Source organism: Ovis aries, chromosome 10 (genome assembly GCF_016772045.2).
Source record: "Ovis aries strain OAR_USU_Benz2616 breed Rambouillet chromosome 10, ARS-UI_Ramb_v3.0, whole genome shotgun sequence".
Taxonomy (NCBI): domain Eukaryota; kingdom Metazoa; phylum Chordata; class Mammalia; order Artiodactyla; family Bovidae; genus Ovis; species Ovis aries.
In genome coordinates this window covers 52,687,468-52,704,995 of record NC_056063.1, presented here as the reverse complement: position 1 = coordinate 52,704,995, position 17,528 = coordinate 52,687,468, and positions in this window count along the sequence as shown.

The following is a 17,528-nucleotide window of genomic DNA, read 5'->3' as shown; positions in this document are numbered from 1 at the left end:
TAAGAATCGGACACGACTGAGCGACATCACTTTCACTTTTCACTTTCCTGCATTGGAGAAGGAAATGGCAACCCACTCCAGTGTTCTTGCCTGAAGAATCCCAGGGACGGGGGAGCCTGGTGGGCTGCCGTCTATGGGGTCGCACAGAGTCGGACACTACTGAAGGGACTTAGCAGCAGCAGCAGTTTGTGTCATATTAATCCTGTATTCCTAATTTATCCCTCTCCTCCCTTTCCACCTTTGGTAACCATAAGCTTGTTTTCTACATCTGTGAGTGTGTTTCTGTTTGGATACAGGTTCATTTTTATTATTGAAATTTTAAATTAAAAATTATTGTATGTAAATATTGATGTTCTCTTTTGGAATAAGTTGTATGGAACTTACTTTAGTCCAGCTAAAGGTAGAATTCCATTTTTTTCCTTTTAAAGATAATTTTGAAATGAGCTTCTGATTAATAAAATCTGGGTTACACTCCCTCGCACACTTTTCTTTTTCCTAGCACAAAGTACAGAATAACTGCAGCTACCCCGCCTCTGGATGCGCAGTTTCAGCGGGTGCAAGGCGTCCCCCACCCGACCTTGTCCCCTGGCCACACTCTCTCCATCTGGTTGTTCAGTCCGATCCGCCGCCAGGCGGCGCTTGAGTGCAGCCCTCTCCGGCCATCCAGCGGCAAGGCTCAGCTGCCAGCCCTCCTGGCTGATGCGACGTTTCAATGGCAGCCAAGCGCATCAAAGGCCAGTGCACCTGAGGCACCAGGGCAAGGTCAGGACTACCTGCGGATGGGGCGCGGGGCGGGGGAGGCAGGGAGGTGGTTGGGTGCGTATTTTCACTTTGCAGCCTGTGGAGCTGTGGGGCCAGACGCATCCGGAAACTTTTTCCTTTCCTGCGGTTTCAGTTCAGTTCAGTTCTGTCGCACAGTCGTGTCCGACTCTTTGCGACCCCATGAATCGCAGCACGCCAGGCCTCCCTGTCCATCACCAACTCCTGGAGTTCACTCAGACTCACGTCCATCGAGTCAGTGATGCCAACCAGCCATCTCATCCTCGGTCGTCCCCTTCTCCTCCTGCCCCCAATCCCTCCCAGCATCAGAGTCTTTTCCAATGAGTCAACTCTTCCCATGAGGTGGCCAAAGTACTGGAGTTTCAGCTTTAGCATCATTCCTTCCAAAGAAATCCCAGGGTTGATCTCCTTCAGAATGGACTGGTTGGATCTCCTTGCAGTCCAAGGGACTCTCAAGAGTCTTCTCCAACACCGCAGTTCAAATACATCAATTCTTCAGCGCTCAGCCTTCTTCACAGTCCAACTCTCACATCCATACATGACTACTGGAAAAACCATAGCCTTGACTAGATGGACCTTAGTCAGCAAAGTAATGTCTCTGCTTTTGAATATGCTATCTAGGTTGGTGATAACTTTTCTCCCAAGGAGAGTTCTTTACCGGTGATCCAAATATACATAACAAATTTTATCATCTTGAGCATTTTTATGTGTGTAGTTTAGTGGCATTAAATAATCACAGTACTGTGCAACCATACCACTATTATTTCCAGAACCTTTTCACCACCCTCTAAACTGAAATTTTGTACTAATTCGTGATACTGTGATTTATTATAATTGTATATATTTGGATGTACTCCAGTTTTTGGCTCAAAGCTCCTATAACCCAAGGAATTTCCTAAGTGAACCTTGAAGCTGTTCTTCTTTGTGTTAATAAGATAGCTTTTGATTTCACCTAAGTGGGAGGGGAGCTGGTTGCCTGGGGAGCTGGTTGATTAGAGGATTGGCACTTTCAGTCTTCCCCTCCCCCACCATATTCTGGTTAGGGAAAAAGGGCTGGAAGTTGACTCAGTCACCAATGGCCAATGATTTAACCCATCATGCCTCTAAATGACATCTCTCTAAATACCGGGAAGGACAGGGTTGGGAGAGCTTCTGGGTTGGTGAACACGTGGTGTTATGGGAAGACTAGATGGTTTAGAGAGGCCTTGGAAGCTCTCCACTCTTGCCCATGCCTTGCCCTGTGCATCTCTTCCATCTGGCTGTTTCTCAGTTATACCTTTGTATAATAAACTGGCCAACAAGTAAGTAGAATGTTTCTCTGAGTTCTGTGAGCTGCTCTAGGAAATTAATTGAACCCAAGGAAGGGGTGGGTCACTGGGATCTCTGGTCTATAACTGGTCAGTCAGAAGCACAGGTGAAAACCTGGACTTGTGACTGGTGTTTGAAGCAGTGGCAGTCTTGAAGGATGGGTCCTTACCTAACGGGATCTGACATTTCCCTGTGTTAACAGATGGTGTCAGAACTGAGTTGAATTGTAGGGCACCCAGCAGGTACTATGAGAATTGCTTGTTGGTTCAGTGGGGAAAGCCTGGACAGGTTGGAATTGGATGTAGAATCTTGCCATTGAACAGTGATTCTCCGTTCGCCCCCGCCCCCCAACTCGCAGCCTCAGGTAACCTCTGCTTTCTGCCTCCATGAATCTGACTATTCTATGTGCCTCATGTAAATGGAGTCATATAATATTTGTTCTTTGTGACTGGCTTATTTCACTTAGCATAATGTCTTCAAAGAAAAGGAAATGGCCACCCACTCCAGTATTCTTGCCTGGAGAATTCCATAGACAGAGGAGCCTGGTGGGCTACAGTCCATGGGGTCACAAAGAGTCAGCCTCACAAAGAGTCTGAGTGGCTAATGCTAATGCTAATGCTAATGTTTTCAAGGCTCATCTAGGCTGTACTGTGTATCAGAATTTCATTCCCTTCTAACGTTGAATATATTCCTTTGTGTGCAGATATCACATTAATGGATCTGTTCATCCAAGGCATTTGGGTTGTTTTTTTTTTCTTTTGCTATAGGGGATAATGGGCTTCCCTGATAGCTCAGTTGGTAAAGAATCTGGCTATAATGCAGGAGACCCCAGTTCGATTCCTGGGTCAGGAAGATCCCCTGGAGAAGGGATAGGCTACCCACTCCAACATTCTTGGGCTTCCCTTGTGGCTCAGCTGGTAAAGAATCTGCCTTTGATGCAGGAGACCTAGGTTCGATCCCTGGGTTGGGAAGATCCCCTGGAGGAAGGGAAAGGCTACCCACTCCAGTATTCTGGCCTGGAGAATTCCATGGCCTGTATAGTCCATGGGGTTACAAAGAGTCGGACATGACTGAGCGACTTTCACTTATAGTGAATAATGCTGCTATGAACATTGGTGTACAAGTATCTGCTGAATCTCTGCCTTTAATTATTTTGGGTACATACCTAGAAGTGGAATTGTTGGATCATAGGGTAATCCCATGTTTAGCTTTTTGTGGAACTGCCATACTGATTTCCATAGTGATACTGTGGAAAATTCTGAAAGAGATGGAAATACCAGACCACCTGACCTGCCGCTTGAGAAACCTGTATGCAGGTCAGGAAGCAACAGTTAGAACTGGACATAGAACAACAGGCTGGTTCCAGATAGGAAAAGGAGTACGTCAAGGCTGTATATTGTCACCCTGATTATTTAACTTATACACAGAGTACATCATGAGAAACGGTGGGCTGCAAGAAGCACAAGCTGGAATCAAGATTGCCAGGAGAATCAATAACCTCAGATATGCAGATGACACCACCCTTATGGCAGAGAGTGAAGAAGAACTAAAGAGCCTGTTGATGAAAGTGAAGGAGGAGAATGAAAAAGTTGGCTTAAAGCTCAACATTCAGAAAACGAAGATCATGGCATCTGGTCCCATCACTTCATGGGAAATAGATGGGGAAACAGTGGAAACAGTGTCAGACTTTATTTTTGGGGGCTCCAATATCACTGCAGATGGTGATTGCAGCCATGAAATTAAAAGACGCTTGCTCCTTGGAAGGAAAGTTATTACCAACCTAGACAGCATATTAGAAAGCAGAGGTGTTACTTTGCCAACAAATGTCCATCTAGTCAAGGCTATGGTTTTTCCAGTAGTCATGTATGGATGTGAGAGTTGGACTATAAAGAAAGCTGAATGCTGAAGAATTGATTTTGAACTATGGTGTTGGAGAAGACTCTTGAGAGTCCCTTGGACTGCAAGGAGATCCAACCAGTCCATCCTAAAGGAGATCAGTCCTGGGTGTTCATTGGAAGGAATGATGTTGACGCTGAAACCCCAATACTTTGGCCACCTGATGCAAAGAGCTGACTCATTTGAAAAGACCCTGATGCTGGGAAAGACTGAGGGCAGGAGGAGAAGGGGACGACAGAGGATGAGATGGTTGAATGGCATTGCTGACTCAATGGACATGGGTTTGGGTGAACTCCAGGAGTTGGTGATGGACAGGGAGGCTTGGCCTGCTGCAGTTCCCAAAGAGTTGGACACAACTGGGCTACTGAACTGAACTGAATGCCATTCTTTTAAATAACAGTTTAAGATATGCTACTCATTTATTTTTTGATGGTAGGACTTGAAGTTTAAGTCAGAAGACATGTCTATTCATGAGGAACTCACTGAGATGTTACAGAAAAGCCTGAATGAACTTTCTGGGCAGCCCAATAAAACTTAAGAAAATAAACCATTTAAATCTAGCTCCTGTTTACCTTGAAGGATATTCAAATTTATGTGGCTATTATTCATTCATTTGCTCAACAGGGAGTTAGTTATTGACTTCCTGGAGGGTGGAGGGCAGTGTCTGACCTGCTCTGGGATGTTGTTTTTAATGAACCCAGGTGTCTGTCCTTGAGGTGAAGTCCCTCAGAAGTAGAGGGATTTCCTTACTCTTTTTTAATATTGAAGTATAGTTGATTTACAATGTTGTGTTAATTACTTTTGTACAGCAAAATGATTTGGTGTGTGTGTATATATATATATATATATATATATATATATATACACACACAGAAAGTGAGTCTCTTACATCTCCTGCTTTGGCATGTGGGTTCTTTACTATTAATGCCTCCTGGGAAGCCCAGGCATATGTATTTTTTTTTAATATTCCTTTTCCATTATGGTTTATCATAGGATATTGTACATAGTTCTTTGTGGTCTATAGTAGAACCTTATTGATTTTCAATTCTGTATATTATAACATATCTGCAAATGCCAACTTCCCACTCCATCCTTCCCCCAATCCTTTCCCCCTTGACAAGCACCAGTCTGTTCTCTATGTCTGTGATTCTGTTTCATCAATAGGTTCATTTGTGTCATATTTTAGATCCCACATATATGTAATACAATATGCCATTTGTCTTTTTCTGACTTACTTCACTTAGTAGGATAATCTCTATAGTTACACCCATGTTGCTGCAAATGGCATTGTTTCATTGTTTTTTATGGCTGAGTAGTATCTATTGTTGGAGAAGGCAATGGCAACCCACTCCAGTACCCCTCCCTGGAAAATCCCAGGGACGGGGGAGCCTGGTGGGCTGCTGTCTGTGGGGTCGCACAGAGTCGGACATGACTGAAGCAAGTTGGCAACAGCAGCAGCAGCAGCAGCAGCAGCAGCATCCATTATATGCACGTATCACATCTCCTTTATCCATCCACCTGTCGATGAACATTTAGGGTGTTTCTAGGTCTTGGCTGTTGTGAACAATGCTGCAGGTATCTTTTTGAACTATACTTTTGTCCAGCTATATGCCCAGGAGTGGGATTGCTGCATCATAGGTAATTCTAGTTTTAGCTTTCTGAGAAACCTCCGTACTGTTTTCCATAGTGGCTATACCAACTTACATCCCCAGTTACAGTGTAGGAGGGTTCCCTTTTCTCCACATCCTCTCCAGCATTTATTATTCATAGACTTTTAAGTGATGGCCATTCTGACCAGTGTGAGGCGTTACATCATTATCTTTTTGATTTGCATTTCTCTAATAATTAGTGACATTGAGCATTTTTTCATGTGCCTATTGCCCTTCTTATTTCTGCTTTGGAGAAATGTCTGTTTAGGTCTTCTGCTCATTTTTCCATTGCTCTGTTTGGTTTTGGGGATTCACTTGCTCTTGATTACAATATAGCACTTTGTTAAAGGGCCCAAGGGACATCCTAGTGTTGGAAGTATGTTTTTGACCTTCACCTCCACCTTAGGCAGGTGGATCCAATGAATTCCATGAAGCAGCTGAAGGCCAATCTGTTTCAAAAATTATTGGTTTAAAAATCAGTCCATGTTTGTTTGCATCTGTCTTTGCCTTCAGAATGTTCTATGTCTTCTCACAAACAATGGGATATACGTGTGCTTAGGATCTCTCTCACATATATCACAGATAGGAGATATTCCTCAATGCCTCAAAATCATGGGCCAGAGAGCATGTTTAGAATATTGATATATATTTTAATTAAATACAGAGTTTAGTAACAGGAGGCTGAGACTCTTGACCTTATGCTTTCTAGCCCTAATGGGTCAAGAGTAAACATGAGAGAGAGATCCCAAGCACACGTATATCCCCCTCAGAGTCAGGGGACATTTGACTCAGGCCAGCCCTGTCCATCTCCAGGGGAAGTGGACTTTGAGCTTAGGGGCTGAGAAGGAGGCACTGAAGAAGGTGTGGCTCAAAGGCTCAAAGGCTGCCCCCCAGGATACAGGAAGGTGTATGGATCCAACTGTGCTTAGTTCAATTGTTTCCTATCGGTTCTACTACACGTAGCTTTCTTTTCTCTTACTAATTGCTTGGAAGTGGCGCAAGTGAGCGCTTCCAAATCTGCTCTGGGCTCTTGGTAATAAAAGCCCTGAGATTTTAACTCAGAGCCCTGAGGTTGTGAGTTTTATATCTCATTTGCTTTAGATCATCAATTGCCAACCTGACAAAGGTGGTGGGCTCACCTGGGGAGGTTTTAAGCCATACTAGTGCTCAGGCTAGTGCTTGACTCCCAGAGGTTTCCATGTAAACAATGTGTCTGGGCCTCAGACACCCCAGGAGATTCTAATATGCAGCCAGAGTTGAGAATCACTGCTTTGGAAAGATTTCAAGGGCTGATTTCATTAATTCTCCCATGTTTTGGAGCCCTATACAGTCCTATCTGTAAAACTGGATCATTTCTTCCATCTCTTTAAAAAGTATATGTATATATGCATTCATGCTAAGTCACTTATGTTGTGTCTGACTCTTTGTGACCCTATGGACCATAGCCTGCTAGGCTTCTCTGTCCATGGGATTCCTTAGGCGAGAATACTGGAGTGGGTTGCATGTCCCCCCTCCAGGGGATCTTCCCGACCCAGGGATCAAACCCAGTTCTCTTATGTCTCCTGCATTAGCAAGCAGGTTCCTTACCACTAGTGCCACCTGGGAAGCCCTTAAATACATATATATATATATGTATGGTGGTAAATTTATATATATGGAGAAGGCAATGGCTCCCCACTCCAGTACTCTTGCTTGGAAAATCCCATGGATGGAAGAGCCTGGTGGGCTGCAGTCCATGGGGTCACTAAGAGTCAGACAGGACTGAGTGACGTCACTTTCAATTTTCACTTTCATGCATTGGAGAAGGAAATGGCAACCCACTCCAGTGTTCTTGCCTGGAGAATCCCAGGGACGGGGGAGCCTGGTGGGCTGCCGTTCATGGGGTCGCACAGAGTCGGACACGACTGAAGTGACTTAGCAGCAGCTTATATATATACATACATATATATGTATATATATATGTATATATATACATGCTTTAAATACACACACACTCACACATACAGCAATCAACCTCTTCCAGGTTGCTTTCTTTATGGAAGCTAATTTATAGTTCTAGTCTTTTTCCCTCTAGGAGTCCGCTGAAATTTCTCCCTTGCAGTTGAGCTGTAATAATTTTTAGTTGGTGTTGGTCCTGAAGACACATGGAATTACTTAGTGGTTTTCTGACTTTCTTTTCTGATTTAGGCTCTGAGATTGACTTGCTTGTCTTCACAGAGGCAATGACATCATTTGTTTTTATTTCTATTTTTGAAGGTGAAGATATTTGCTCCTAATGCTGAGCAGATGCACATCATTAATCACTTGAAAGAGAGCCCAGCAGAAGAGAGGAGAAATGTGCTGGAGGAAAGTGCCAGGAGGGCCATGAGGATGCACTGGACTTGGCAGACCTGAGGTTCAGCGAGCTTGGTGCTGTCGGTGTGCCTGGTGAGTGAGCTGAAAGCTGTGAGGCCAACTGTTCATTTTAATTAATGTGCGCTGACTTCCAAACCCTCTTCCCGAAACAGTGGTGCAGACTCAGCTACCATTTTGAACCCCTGTTCTAGGCTCTGAATCTGTGGCACATGAGAGACACTTGAAGAGTTTTTAAAACCTCCCAGTGCCAAAATCACTGCAGATGGTGACTGCAGCCATTAAATTAAAAGATGCTTACTCCTTGGGAGAAAAGTTATGACCAACCTAGACAGCATATTAAAAACCAGAGACGTTACTTTGCCGACAAAGGTCTGTCTAGGCAAGGCTATGGTTTTTCCAGTAATCACATATGGATGTGGGAGTTGGACCATAAAGAAGGCTGAGCAACGAAGAATTGATGCTTTTGAACTGTGGTCTTGGAGACAACTCTTGAGAGTTCCTTGGACTGCAAGGAGATCCAGCCAGTCCATCCTAAAGGAGATCAGTCCTGAATATTCATTGGAAGGACTGATGTTGAAGCTGAAACTCCAATACTTTGGCCACCCAATGCGAAGAGCTGACTCATTGGGAAAGACCCTGATGCTGGGAAAGACTGAAGGCAGGAGGAGGAGATGACAGAGAATGAGATGGTTGGATGGCATCACCGACTTAATGGACATGAGTTTGAGTGAACTCATGTTGGGAGTTGGTGAAGGACAGGGAAGCCTGGCATGCTATAGTCCATGGGGTCACAAAGAGTTGGACACGATTGAGTGACTGAATTGAACTGAATGCCCAGGCTGGGCTTCACTGGTGGCTCAGACGGTAAAGAAACTGCCTACAGTTCAAGAGACCTGGGTTCAATCCCTGGGTCGGGAAGATCCCCTGGAGAAGGGAATGGTTACCCATTCTAGTATTCTTGCCTGGAGAATTCCATGAACATAGGAGCCTGGTGACCTTGGGGTCGCAAAGAGTCTGACATGACTGAGCAACTAACACACACACACACACAATGCCTGGGTCACACCTGAGACCAGTTACATTGGACTCTGAGGGTAGAAACAGAATTTAGTGGGTTTTTTGGTGTTCCTGAAATGATTGTTCTGTGCAGCCAAGTTTGAGAACCAAGTGCTCTTCTAGAATGACCAGTGGCTGTACCTGGAATTCCCTGGTGAGCTTCAAAACCATCGATGCCCATGTCCTTATGGCCTGGATATTGGAATTAAGATTCCCAGATGATTTTCATATGCAGACAAGTTTGGGAACCCTCAACCTAGACCACTGTGTCTCTAACTTCAAAGAGTATATCAGTCACCCAAAGATGTTGCACTGAATATTCTGATTTGGCTCCTAGGGTACAGGTGGAGTGTGGAATACAGTCCCTATTCTGGTTTAGGAAATCACAGAAGAGGACTGTCTGTTTCTGGGCCTTTTCTGTGCAGGAATGACTTACACATAGGTGACTTCATCTTTTCAAAGACTGATTTACAAGTACAACTGTCTAAGATATTTTTGACTTCTTTTCCCTTTAGAAGGAGCTATATGTTATGTATTTCTTTTTCAAACTAAAATCAGTTTTAAGATTATTTTAAGTGTTCACAATATTCTGATATATTGAGAGGTAATTTGGAAATGTCCCACAGTGAGAAATGGGGTCCTTGTTTTATTAATAGATTAGGAGTGTGTTGCTTCTAGTCCTAATATGTGGATACTTATATTGGGTTGGCCAAAAAGCTCATTTGGGTTTTTCCATAAAATGTTACAGGAAAACACAAACAAACCTTTCTGCCAACCCAATACATCTCTATCTAAATAAGTTGCTTAGTGCTCCTTTAGATATACAGTATTCTGGATATCTATTGCTGTGTAACAAATACCACCAAACCTTATTAGCTTAAGCAATAACCTATTAACTCTCCTACATCTGAAGGTTGACTAGGCTTAGCTGGATTTGCTTAAGATCACTCATGCAGTTCAGTCAGAGTGGCTGGGGCTGAAAACCTCTGAAGGTTTCGCTGGGCTGGGAAACACCACAATGGTGTTGTCACTCCCAAGTCTGGTGCCTGAGCTGAGATTGGTTGGAACAGTTGAGGGCTGGCTATGCAGCGGTCTTGGGCTTCCTTAGAACCCATAGACCTCTGGTGCTCAAGTTGTTCATGTGCAAACTAGTGTTGTTCAGAGAAAGGATTCCAAGAAAACCAGGCTTCCCTCTTATGATTTAGCCAAGAAGTTCCTCAGCATCGCTTCTGCTACGTTCAGTTCATTGACAGTGAGACCCGATTCAAGGCGAAGAATAAAAGGGCATGAGTACTGAGATGCATGGGTACTTGGACACCATCTTTGGAGACTTTCTATATATTATATATATACAAAGTTTATCATGCAAACAAATTGAAATGTCTACTTACAAAACCCCACGGAGAGTGAGGGAAATTGATTATATTTGAGTTGCTGGTGTTTTGAGAATGTACTCTTTTCTTCCTTTACGAATAGGTTTGCCCTAAGACAACTTTAGAAAGATTATTGCCTGTCAGATGCTAAAATTAGAGTCTTCACATCTAACATAGTATTACGTTCAAAATCAATAAAAATCACTGCTATTAAAAACTTTTATTTAACACACAAAAAGAGATTTTTGTTTTTAAGAGAAATAAAATTATCTCAAAAACCGTATACTTCTACTTTGTACCAAACTTGAAATATTTAGCAAAAACTAGTGTCCTCATAGGTATTCTAGCCTGTGACAAAATTTCATACTGTTGATGTAGAATATTTATCTTTATTATTATTAGCTTAATATGAACCCTTTATGTCTGTCTATAATGTTCACTCTCTCCAAGGGTTACACTGAAGCCATAATGATTAGGTCTGTGTTCTAGCATTTGGCACCAATTTTTACAAAAACATCTGACTCACTTTGACAAATATAGATTGCTATCCTGACTTTAAAGAATTAAAAAGTCTTATCAATTCCACAAGAGTTTAAAGGAATGCTATTTTTCCATCTGATTCACGTGTTATTGCTCTTACATGCCTTAATTCTTTGTTTAAGATTTAATTGTTCATAGGTTTGTTTTGTCAGCTGCCTCAAATAATCCCGGATCCCCTGTCTTTGCAGGCAGTTTTGGAGTGGCCCAGAACTGCGCTGTCAACAATTCTGTGAAGGACACTTCACGCCTTCCACTGTGCTAAGAAGCCCAGGCGCTGCATTGCCCTGCGCTGGCAGCTGAAACCGTCCTGCTTGTGAAGTCACAGTGGGTCAGGATAATATTGGGGATGGAGGGGAAGAAAAGGATGAAAAGCTTCCTGTTGGGTAAGCACTTTCCTATTTCCCTTCCTCCGGATGAATATAACTGTAGCTGCTTTTCTGATAGCTTAATGAATTATCTTTCGTTACCGGTCTGCGGTATTTGGTGATTGGCATTAATGTGGGGGTGGACATGGCAAGGGACTGTAGTTTAAAGCGATAAGACCAGGTGGTGTTGAATCACAGAGAAGATGTATTCTTACAAAATACTCTGGCTTAGTCTATAAGAAGAAAATTTCAATATAGCAGTTCTCTTATATGATATCATTCAGCTGCATGGCTTACTTGAATTGTTTCCTATTGGTCCCAGTACATAAAGCCTTCCTTTCTCTTACTAACTGGCTGGTTCATTGAAGCCTCACGTTGGGACGGATTCTTTATGTGCACAGTGCCTGTGAGCTTTTGTTCTGAATATTGCTGTGTTTGAGAGGCCAGTGCGAGCTATAATTTTAACTCTCTTCACAAGCATGCTGTCAGGTGCCTAAGAAACATTTTCTCCCACTTGGTTAGATCTCCTCTTCTGATAGGTTTGCTGATGCAGACCCAGCAGAAGCCTGGATGCAAACACAGCTGCTGGGATGTGAGAGGATGCTTCAGGATACGGCCACCAAAATGGCTCATATGTGTGCCTAGGTGGCGTGGCCCCTTGCATGAAAACTGTGATGGAATAGGACAAATGAGGGAGTGTTTTATCATGTTTGAACAGTGATACCTCTCTAGTATTTAGAAAAACTTGTTCAAGGAGAAATATTTTAGCTCCAAACAGTTGCCTCACACGCTTTACTAATTGATTATAGGCACTTCCAATGCGATCTTGACTCAAAAGATGAAATAGCTGTCATTGAATTATCCGGCTATCCTTGGTTTTTTGACAAGCATGTGGTCATTTTTATTTTCCACTTGTTAAAGTCGGAAGCAGTGTTTTCATGCCATGTTTTATGAGGATGGGCTTCGGACTGGTCCAAAGGCTTTATTCTGAATTTCCAGGTTGGAGTCTATGAACTTGGCACTTGACCCACTCCCTAGCTGATAAAGATGATTCACTTTGCCTAGACTGTGCAAACAATGTGATGATGCCAAACACCTGCTTTCCTTCTTGGAGTTTGGAACCACGGTTGTTATTGGGCAGAGGATAGGACTTCCCTGGTGGCTCAGATGGTAAAGCATCTGTCTACAATGAGGGAGACCCGGGTCCGATCCCTGCGTCAGGAAGATCCTGGAGAAGGAAATGGCAATCCACTCCAGTACTATTGCCTGGAAAATCCCATGGACGGAGGGGCCTGGTAGGCTACAGTCCGTGAGGTTGCAAAGAGTCGGACACAACTGAGCGACTTCACTTTCACCTGGGCAGTGGATACCTTCATGACCAGTTGCTTATCAGAACTTTGGGTGGTAAGTCCCTTCTCAGGGAAGACATGTGAAATACACTTTACTGCCCTCTTCTCTGCTGGAGAAAGAGGCACATTCACGCAGCTCCTCACTGGAGAGAATGAGCCTTGAAATCCCGTGGAGGGGGTTCTCCAGACTCTGCCTGTGTCTTTTTCTCTTGTTGATCTTATGCATCCTTTCACGATAGTAAACTTTAGCCATGAGCACAGCCTTGTGCAGAGCCCCAAGCATTCTTTTGGTACGCACTTGAATGTGAGCATGGTCTTCAAGTGAAAGTGTTAGTCACTCCGTCGTGTCTGACTCTTTGTGAACCTGTGGACTGTAGCCCGCCAGGCTCCTCTGTCCATGGAGTTCTCCAGGCAAGAATAGTGGAGTGGGTTGCCAGTCCCTTCTCCAAGAGATCTTTCCTATTCAGGGATCAAACCCAGATCTCCCACATTCCAGGCAGATTCTTTACCATCTGAGTCACCTGGGAAACCCGTGTATGATCTTCAGGATCCCCTAATATATACCAGCCCTTAAGCTCCCCAGAGCTGGCAAAGCTGTGTCTGGTGACCGAGGTCCCTTGGCTCAAGATCATGGACCTGAGCTGAGGATGCAGACATACAGAGAAGGAGCTGGAATGTAAACCTCTTCTGTGACCTGGAGCCTTTGTCCCAGTCTCATGGTGGGTTTTCTCTCTGGCTGTCTGGCCTATCACACGAACAGTGGGCTAAAGGAGACAAGAGGGAGGAAACAGACGCTTGCCACAATGCTTAGACGTCAGATCAGAGCTGCCCAAGCCCTGTCTGGGGCTTTCCCAAGATGGAAGAGCTCACAGGGCTGTCCCTGCTCCCCAGCCTCATGGAAGGAAGAGACATGGGTGCACCGTTAACTCTCTCAGTCCCTCCAAAGTCTCCACCAGCACCATGGCTCTAAAATGCCCTAGCTTTTTAAAAGGAAGCAGCTAGAAAATAGTGTGGGGAGCCAGTCTCCTTCCTCTCCCTCCTGTATTTTTTTGGCATGTGGTAGGGTGAGGGTGGATGGTGTACGGGGCTGTCAGTGAAGAAGACCCTTAAATTCTCCCTGTAGACCCATGTTCCCTGATATTTTCTCCTGCCTTCAGCTAGCTCAGTGGGTATAACAGCCAGTATCAAGGTCACCTTGAGTGCTGTCCCCTTCAGGGGAGATTGTCTTCAACCCCTGACATTGGTCTGAAGCAACCTTCAGGGGTGTTAAAAGATAGACTGAGTCATATTAAAAATTTTAAAAGGGTCTAGTGAAGTGAAAGTCACTCAGTCATGTCTGACTCTGTGATCCCACGGAATATACCATCCATGGAATTCCCCAGGCTAGAATATTAGAGGGGGTAGCCTTTCCCTTCTCCAGGGGATCTTCCCAACCCAGGGATCGAATCCAGGTCTCCTGCATTGCAGATGGATTCTTTACCAACTGAGCCACAAGGGAAGCCCAAGAATACCAGAGTGAGTAGCCTATCTCTTCTCAGTGGATCTTCCTGACCCAGGAATCAAACTGGGGTCTCCTGCATTGCAGGTGTATTCCTTACCAATTGAGCTATCAGGGAAGCCTTTAATAGGGTTTAGTTAAGCAAAAATTGATTTGAATCATGTTGCTCCCAGTCTAATAGGTAGAAAGGGGTGTAAGGAGCTGTGCAAAATGAGACTTTTCTATACAGAAGGGAGTGGGAACAGGGAAGTTACACTGGGTGAAAAAAACCCCGAAGTGGTTATTGCAAGGTTACTTTCCTTAGAGGAAGGCAGAGGTCTATTAGGCAGATTACCAAACTGATAATCTGATCAGACATTCCTGATTCACTGGTTCAAGATTCCATATCTGGAAGAACCAAAACTGTAATTTAATTAAGCCTCGATTTGGTGGATATGGGCTTAGCATAAACAACTTCATTTGGGGTTCATTGTCTTGGTTGTTTTTAATTCGAAGATAATTGCTTTACAACATTGCATTGTTTTCTGACGTACAATAATGTAAATCAGCAATAAGTGTACGTGTCTCCCTTGGGCTTCCCAGGTGGCTCAGTGGTAAAGAATCTGCCTGCAATGTGGGAGACATGGGTTTCATTCTTGAGTCCAGAAGATCCCCCGGAAGAGGAAATGGTAACCCACTCCAGTTCTTCCCTGGGAAATCCTGTGGACATTGGAGCCTGGTGGGTTACAGTCCATGGGGTCTCAAACAGTCAGACGCAATTGAGCACACATGCCTACATGAATCCACTCCCTCCTGAGCCTCCCTCCAACCCACCCAGCCCACCCCTCGAGGTTGTCACAGAGCACCGGATTGAGCTCCCTGTGTTATACGGCAACTTCTCACTAGCTATCTGTTTTACATTTGGTAATGTCTATGTTTCAACGCTACTATCACAATTCGTCTCACCCTCTCCTTCCTTCACTGGGTCCACAAGTCTGTTCTCTGTGTCTGCGTCTCTATTCCTGCCCTGCAAATAGGTTCATCAGTACCATTACCCTAGAATCCATATATATGCATTAATATATGATATTTATTTTTCTCTTTCTGACTTTAACTCTATATAATAGGCTCTGGGTTCATCCACCTCATTAGAACTGAGTCAAATGTGTTCCCTTTCATGGGTGAATACTATTCCATTGTACATATGTACCACAACTTCTTATCCATTCATCTGTTGATGAATATCTAGGTTGTTTCTATGTCCTGAAAAGTGAAAGTGAAGCGAAAGTGAGGGTCACTCAGTCGTGTCCAACTCTTTGCGACCCCATGGACTATACAGTCCAGGGAATTCTCCAGGGCAGAATACTGGAGTGGGTAGCCTTTCTCTTCTCCTGGGGATCTTCCCAACCCAGGGATCGAACCCAGGTCTCCAGCACTGCAGGTGGATTCTTTACCAGCTGAGCCACAAGGGAAGTCTCCTAGCTATTGTAAATAGTGCTGCAGTGAACATTGGAGTACATGTGTCTTTTTCAATTATTGTTTCCTCAGAGTGTATGCCCAGTAGTAGGATTGCTGGGTCATATGGTAGTTTTATTCCCAGTTTTTAAAGGAATTCCCATACTGTTCTCCATAGTGACTGTATCAGTTTGCATTTCCACCAACATCACAGTTCAAAAGCATCAATTCTTTGGCCCTCAGCTTTCTTTATGGTCCAACTCTCACATCCGTACATGACTACTGGGAAAACCATAGCTTTGACTATACAGACAGTTGCCGGTAATATCTCTGCTCTTTAATATGCTGTCTAGGTTGGTGATAGCTTTTCTTCCAAGGAGTAAGCGTATTTTAATTTCATGGCTGCAATCACCATCTGCAGTGATTTTGGAGCCCAAGAAAATAAAGTCTGTCACTGTTTCTATTGTTCCCCATCTATTTGCTATGAAGTGATGGACCAAAGGGCATGATCTTAGTTTTTTGAATGCTGAATCCATGTAATACGGAGCCAGTGATAAGAAAATTCTACATTTATAAGTACTGTTTTTTATTATATCCTATAAATTTTGATATGTGGCATTTTTATTATTGGTTAGTTCTAAATGTTTTATAATTTTCTCTAAAACTTCTTTTGTGGTTTATTTAGAGGAATTGTTTATTTCTAAATTTTCAGGCTTTCAAATTTTTAATAAATTTTTTTTGGAATGTAGTTGATTTACAATGTTATATTAGTTTCAGCAAAGTGAATCAGTTTTATATATACATATGTCCACTCTTTTTTTGCTTCTTTTCCCATATAGGCCATTACAGAGTGTTCAGTGGAATTCCCTGGACTGTATTAGTTATCTATTTTATATATGGGCTTTAAATATTTATATATATTTATATATGTATTAGTTATCTATTTTATATATGGGCTTCTCCCATGGCTCAGACAGTATAAGGATCTGCCTGCAATGTAGGAGACACTGTTTCCATCCCTGGGTCAGAAGGTTCCTTGGAGAAGGAAATGGCAGCCCACTCCAGTATTCTTGCCTGGGAAATCCCACAGACATAGGGCCTGGTGGACTACAGTCCCCGGGGTCACAAAGAGTTAAATACGTAGTGTGTATGTGTCAAAACCAATCTCCTGATTTATTATATTGTTTTTAACTTGATTGCATTGTGATTAGAGAAAATGACCTGGATGATCCAGTGCTTTCAAAAGTTGAGACTTGCTTTATACCCAAGTATGTGGTCCATTTTTATAAATGCTCTGGGAGGTTTTGATAAGATTGTGAACTCTCTAGTTGTTGAGTGCAGAACCCTGTATATGTCCATTAGATAAAACGTGTTGAGTGGGTTTAAATCTTTTATAGTCTGTTTATTTTTGGTTTCCTTGAAATATAAACTTATATGGGAGAAATGTTAAAATTCTTTCAGTATAATATTGGATTTATCTATTTCTCTTTGCAGTTTAGTAGTATTTAGATGCATAAGTTTAAAATTATTTTAGTTCTCTAATGGCTTCAATTTATCATTATTATCTTTTTTCTAGTAAAGCTTTTTATGCTTGAATTCTTTAATATTAAAATTTTTATAGCTTTCTTTTGTTAATATTCTATCGACATTTCCCTCATCTTTTTTACTTTCAGCTTTTCTTTATCTTCATGTGTCTTGAATAAAGTACATAACTGAATTTTTAAAATACCTTCCAGTAATACCAAAAGTAAGAACAAAAATTATTTTTTTAAATGGCAAAAAAATACTTGATCAAATGTAAAAGTTTTGCTGTTCAAAATACACCATTAAAAATACAGTAAGACAAGTCACAGATTGGTAGATAATATTTGTAAAACATGTATTTATTAAAGAATTATGGTCAGAATAGAAAATGAAGTCTTAAA